The sequence below is a fragment of the Xenopus tropicalis genome, chromosome 6 (genome assembly GCF_000004195.4).
Source record: "Xenopus tropicalis strain Nigerian chromosome 6, UCB_Xtro_10.0, whole genome shotgun sequence".
NCBI classification, from domain to species: Eukaryota; Metazoa; Chordata; class Amphibia; order Anura; family Pipidae; genus Xenopus; species Xenopus tropicalis.
Genome location: NC_030682.2, coordinates 28,962,206 through 28,969,402, shown reverse-complemented (window position 1 = coordinate 28,969,402; position 7,197 = coordinate 28,962,206). Strand labels below are relative to the sequence as shown.

The following is a 7,197-nucleotide window of genomic DNA, read 5'->3' as shown; positions in this document are numbered from 1 at the left end:
TTTCATTGTGGTTCCCCTTCTGTGAGGCTGGTTTAGAACAGCATTAGGGGGTCACAGCGTGAAGTCCTTTTTGCTTTCCTAGATACCCTTGAAAGTCCAGCTAGAAAATCAGTTATTGTAAACACTCATAATCTGTCACAGATGTTTTTGAAACTATGGCTGAAAGGCTGGAATACCAACAGTGTTGGTCTAGGCCCGCAGGGGTGTCAAACACAATCACATAAGGGGGCAGAAATCTAAAACACAGGCTAAAGTTTTTTTATTAAGAAACTTAGCAAGATACTAAGTCTTAGTTACTATGTGAGGAAAATGAAAATTGATCACGCTGGCCAGTCAGACACTCACCACGGGCCTTGTGTTTGACATACGTGGTGTAGGGTGTCTAGGGCCCCCAGGCTGCCACCTTCAGTGGCCCCCCTCTCCAGTCTCCAACTCCTGCCACATTGCATTCCTTTTACTTTCCGCTGCTATAGAGGGTGGGGATTGTTGTGTCCATGGAATATAGAGTAACACACAGACAAGTAGCTGCTGGAGTAATTTCTGTAATGCTTAACAGGAAGCTAACTCCATAACACAGTAAGAATAAAGTAACAGAGAAACATAACAGCAGATTCAACATGAAGCCTTATACATAAGGCTCTAGTCCTAGAACAGCATCAGCAGATTCAACAGGAAAACATGCACAATTACTTTATCTCATATTCAACAGTTCTCTCCCCCATGAGATTCATGGTGGTAACACCTGTAAAAGAAATGGTTAATAAAAGCCACAGGTTATAAGTTAAGTCTATCCGGGGGTCGATGCACTCTTTGTGGATAACGCCTATCATTGTTGCTCTCTTCTCGGGAAGAAACCTGATACTCAGAACAACCAGGTTCAACCGATGCTTCAGAGAATGTGCTCTCCATTTCTGTTGGACTTACAGGGCTTGTTGCCTCTGGTGATGCCACAGTTTGGGGTTCAAGGGGTACCTCCTTGGTAAGGGGAAGTCCAACAAGGCCTTGAGTCTGGGTTTGCTCAGTGGTCACTGCAGTATTACGTAGCTGGTCGATATGACGACGCCAATATAGATTGTCTGCCACTCTTACTGTGTAACTGCATGGACCTCTCTGAGCAGTGACAATTGCTGGTAGCCATTTATTAGGCCCTCTGTAGTTTCTTGCCAATACAGTTTGTCCGACACTAAGCTGCCGCAAGGTTCTCCTCTCTCCTTCCCTGACATTAAACTGGTGGTTTCTCACATGACGACTGAGATCTGGTTTCAGCAAGTCTAACCGAGACCTAAGATTGCGGCCCATGAATAGCATTGCAGGTGTGCAGCTTGTAGTCGCATGAATTGCATTCCGATAGGATAACAAAAACCTTGCCAGTTTATGCTGCAGGGATCCACTGTCGTTTATCATTGACCGCAGTGACTGTTTCATAGTTTGTACAAATCTTTCAGCTAAACCGTTTGTTGCAGGATGGTATGGATTTGAAGTAGTATGTTTAATTCCATTGCGTTTCATAAACAATTGAAACTCTTCAGAAATGAACTGGGGACCATTATCACTGACAATCTGTTCAGGAATTCCCGTTCTTGCAAACAAGGTTCTTAATATATCAATTGTATATGAGGTACTAGTAGACTTCATGCCGAAAACCTCTGGCCATTTTGAATGGGCATCCACAATAATGAAAAACATCAGTCCCAGAAATGGTCCTGCAAAATCAATGTGTATACGTTGCCAAGGAGCAGAGGGCCATTCCCATAGGTGAACTGGAGCAGGTTGTGGCATAGACTGTACCTGTTGACATCCATGGCACTTGTTTGCCAGTTGCTCTATTTGCTGATCAATTCCTGGCCACCACACAAAACTCCTAGCAAGTGACTTCATTTTTACTATGCCCAGATGGCCTTCATGAAGCTCATCGAGTACTCTTGATTGTAACTTTTTAGGAATAATAACACGAACTCCCCACATTACACATCCTTCATGTATAGTCAGTTCATGTCTGCGTGAGTAATAAGGAATTAGTGAGGCTTTGTCCGTGTACTTCCAGCCCTTAAGAGTTGCTTCATAGACACATGCTAGAGTTGGGTCTCTTTTGGTTTCATTCTCAATCATTTTACAGGTAAGAGGAAGACAATCAATCTGATGTACATTAACATATTCAGCATTTTCCTCAGACGTTTCCTGACCTGGTAATGGTAGACGCGACAGTCCGTCTGCATTTGCGTGTGCCGCTGTCCGCTTGAACTCAATATCATAGTCATAACCAGCAAGAAACAAAGCCCAACGCTGCATACGTGCAGCAGCTGTTGCAGAAACTCCTTTCTTTGGGTGAAGTATTGCAACCAGCGGTTGATGGTCTGTTACCAGTGTAAACTTCCGGCCATATAAGAATTGGTTAAATCTTTCACTCCCCAGATAAGGCTAAGTGCTTCCTTGTCTATCTGTGCGTAGTTGCGTTCTGCACTCGTGAGTGACCTTGATGCAAATGCTATTGGCCTTTCACTTTTGTCTGGGAGAACATGAGATATCACAGCTCCAATGCCATATGGAGAAGCATCACATGCCAGTTTTAATGGCAAAGAAGCATTGAAATGCACAAGGACATCATCGGATGTGACCAATGTCTTTGCTTCCTTGAAGGCTTTGTCACACTGTACACTCCATTCCCATTTTTGACCTTTCTGCAGCAATTGATTTAATGGGTATAGCACAGTTGCAAGATTTGGCACAAACCGGCTGTAATAATTAATAAACCCCAAGAACGATCTGAGCTGCGTTACATCCTTGGGCAGTGGTGCTTGTAACACTGCTTGGATTTTCTCTGGAGACTTGTGCAAGCCACTGGCATCTATAATATGTCCACAATATTGGATAGAGTCCTTAAAGAAGGCACATTTTTCTTTGTTGGCTCTTAGCCCGTATTCTTCCAGCCGTGTCAAAACCTCTTTAAGTTTTCCAAATGTTCTGATTCATCTGTACCTGTCACAATTATGTCATCCAGATAACATTTAGTATGTGGAATGCCTTGTAGGACTTGATCCATGGCCCTTTGCCATATGGCAGGCGCAGAGGCTATGCCAAATACTAATCTGTTGTATCGATATAGTCCTTTTGGCGTGTTGATTGTAAGGTAGTGTTTGGCATTTTCTTCTACCTCCATTTGTAAGTAGGCTTGTGCAAGATCAATTTTGCTGAATTTTAGTCCACCGGCAAGAGAGGCAAAGATATCCTCAATCAAAGGTAAGGGATACTTATCAGACTGTAGAACTGGGTTAATGGAAACTTTAAAATCTCCACATATTCTAACTGAACCATCCCTCTTTATAATAGGCACAATAGGTGTGCCCCAGTCACTCCAAGAGACTTTTGAAATGACTCCATTTTGTTCTAGACGATCCAATTCTGCTTCTACTTTTGGACGAATACTATAAGGCACTGGACGAGCTTTGTGAAATTTGGGCTGAGCATTTTCCTCAAGGCATATATTAGCCTTGATGTGTTTTAAAGTACCCATGCCATCTTTAAATACTTCTGAGGCCTGAGCTAAAATGGCCTTTAATTGTGCCACTGGTTTGGAGTTCTCAGCAGATACTGAATGTAGCATTTTAATGGATTTCCAGTCAATGGGTATTTTGTGTAACCACTCCCGGCCCCATAATGCAGGACCACCTGTCTCCACTACATATAAATCCAGCTGGCCTTTAAAATTATTGTACTCTACCTTAGCATTTAAAACTCCGAGTGGCACTATCTTCTGTCCAGTGTATGTTTTTAGTAGCAGCTTTGTTTTCTGAAGTGGTGTGTCTTTAAACAACTTTTTATATTCTGGGTGTGTTATTATTGAAACAGCAGACCCTGTGTCTAGTTCCATCTTAACTGGAATGCCAGCTATTTTTGGTGTTAACCAGATGACAGATCTATCACCAGTATCTGCATGGTAAACATCAATACTTCCAAGTTCTGAATCGGTGCTATCGGCCACACAAGCATTTTCAACATCATGTAAATTTGTAAAGGACTGTTTTGAAACAGGGAAGCTCCTTTTGTCACTTAGGCATACTGCTTGGATATGGCCCTTTTTATTACATTTTCTACAATAAGCACTCTTGAATTTGCAGGTTGCAGGATTATGGAATCCTTTCCCACACCTGTAGCAGGATCCTGAATTATGGGTAGAATATCCTTTATTTTGACCTGCCCCCACCCTATGCACTTCAGTTCCTGCTTTCTCTAGTGTTTCTGCTTTGCTTCTGTTCTGCAGTTCTAATGTGTCCTTAGCAGCTGTCTCCATTGCTACAGCAATTTCTATAGCTCGTTTAAAAGTAATATTATCCTCTGTTAGCAGCCTTTTCTGTATGTTTTCACTGCATAAACCACATACAAATCTGTCCCTTAGTGCATCATTCAGGCCATCCTTAAACTCACAGTGTTCTGCCAGTTTCCTTAATTGTGCTGCAAACTCAGACACTGTCTCACCCTCCTGCTGGTTCCTTTTGTGATATCTGAATCTTTCTGCTATGACCAGGGGCTTAGGTGACATGTGTTCCTGAACAATTTGCACTATTTCTTTAAAGCTTTTAGAAGATGCCTTTTCTTGTGCTGTTAAGTTACGCACAAGGCTGTATGTTTTTCCCCCTATTACACTGAGTAATGCTGCCACATGTTTCTCTGGGGGTATGTCATTTACTTCCAGATACTGTTCCAGTCTTTCTATATATGTGGCCCAGTCCTCTACTGTGCTGTCAAATGCTTCTATTTTCCCAATATGTCCAGCCATATTTCCAGATAGCAAACAACTCTCTGCAGGGACTTACCACTGTTCTGTGTCTTTTTTTTTTTATTTATGCTGCAGCTTTTGGTGTTTCACATTCACCAGATCTTCCTAAAAATCCCATCCACGAAGCCAATCTGTTGTGTCCATGGAATATAGAGTAACACACAGACAAGTAGCTGCTGGAGTAATTTCTGTAATGCTTAACAGGAAGCTAACTCCATAACACAGTAAGAATAAAGTAACAGAGAAACATAACAGCAGATTCAACATGAAGCCTTATACATAAGGCTCTAGTCCTAGAACAGCATCAGCAGATTCAACAGGAAAACATGCACAATTACTTTATCTCATATTCAACAGGGATGGGGTCTTTAAGTTCCTGGCAGGGAGTGGATCTGGGTCGGTGGAGCCCACTGGCTTTTTTCTCGGTGTGCTGCCATCACAGTGCGACCCTGCACACCAATTTCCTAAACTAACAACCTTAGTATGAGCTAGGGGTTCCCATGAACAAAGGTGTGTTGTCTTCAACCATAAAATTCTGGCAACCACTGCTATAGACAGTTGCTAGAACAGACAAGTTCTCACATACTACAGTAAGTAGGATTAAGTGGCCAGGTAAGTAACATATCTAGAGCCTTCAGTCCTTTGACGATGTAATAGCTTTCACATACAAACACTACCTAGGGCTTAGAGATATTACATTATATATATTCTTTGAAGTGTTGAACAATACTGATGTGACTCCATGATTTGTTTCTATGCTGCATTATTTTTCACCTCTGAATACGAATGTAATAATATGAAAGCTCTATAGTTTTCATACTTAATTTAATACTATTTACCAACATTGTAGTATTAATCAATTAAGCCAAAACTCTCCTTACTTGGTTTAGAAAATTCCAGCAAAGCAATTCTTAGTCTTTATTTTGCAATGCAGCACGAGATCAGTATTTATACCACAGTCCCCAGTCAAGACTTTATACTGGGCTGATTTCTATGTTACATGCGTCTATACTGTCTAGACATTATCTAATATTAAAGTTATTCCACACGGCAGATATGTGTTCAATAATGTATCCCCACACATCCTTCTTTCTCCTTTATTTTTTCGCTCCAAAGAGAAACATCAGGGCTCGTGTCACACTGACATGGATATATGTGAGATTCGCTTTCTAACATCAAAAGGTCAAGCAGTTTCCTAGTAAAACAATAGAAATGAGCAATGTAAGAGCTGCTTTATTCATCTGTAATCTTAAACAGCATCATCATTTGAAAGAAGTCATTTTGGTAACCTTTTTCCTGTCAATGGGAGCAATATTCTTATGATATTAAAGAATGATAAACTGCATGCTGCCCTTTCCATAGAATGCATAGTACAAGTGTAATCTACTGTGCAGTCATTCATTAACTACTTGAGCTTGGCTGATTTATTTATGTCATATATCAAATGTGCTAATATGCAGACTAATTTATTGTATTCCAATGGTAATTATAAGGATGTATATGGAGAATTCTGTGTAATAGAGACAGATCCATTGGGTGTGAATGAAACGGTAGCCATGTATATGGCGTCCACATGTGGATCATATAAACTAATGATATTACTATACCATTTGGTATGTTAAAATAAAAAAATTAACAGGCAGTATCCTCCTTAATGAACATGCCCTGGTAATATTGCAGGTAAGTTGTGTTTTGCAGAATGCAAGTTGGCTTATGTGGCTCAGAATTTATAGGTGCATCTGTGCTAATGATTTCTTGCCTACCAGCAGAATGAGTGATTTTCACTTATATTCATGGAATGAGGAAACATGGAATCTGTGTTGCTGACACTCATAACATTGATCTCAACCAGTGGCTATCGAGCTACATGTTGCTCCCCAACCCCTTGGATGTTGCTCCCAGTGGCCTCAAAGCAGGTGCTTTTTTTTCCTGACTTGGGGCAAGTTTTGGTTACTTAACAACCCGGTATACTGCCAAAAAAAGCCTTCTGTAGTCTTCCAGTCCATATTGGGCAAATAGCCAATCACAGACCTTTATTAGTCATCCACTAGGAACTTTTATCATGCATGCGTTGCTCCCCAACTATTTTTTTATATTTAAATGTTACTAACAGGTAAAAAAGTTTGGGGACCCCTGCTCTATAATGTATATTCCACATCTATGGAAAGGAGTGAGTTAAACCATTGGTTCATTCTATGTGAGTTTAAATGTAAGGTGTATGAATGTATAGAACAGTTTTAGGCTTAGTTTTAACTAAGCGGTAACAATGGTTCCAATTCAGAGATTTTAGCAATTTTTCAGGAATATTATGGTTTGTGCAGCACAAATAAGCACTTCTGAACAATCACAGCTGTCTCTCTGTAATACAGAAGAACTAATGTTTTATACATATCAATTAGCAACTAAATGAATACTTGCAAAAA

The 7,197-nt window shown here is 40.6% G+C and overlaps 1 pseudogene; it reads right to left on the bottom strand.

Moving 5' to 3' along the window:
- Positions 1–526: 526 nt before the first annotated feature.
- Positions 527–5,125, bottom strand: LOC116411682 (annotated as a pseudogene).
- Positions 5,126–7,197: the final 2,072 nt, after the last annotated feature.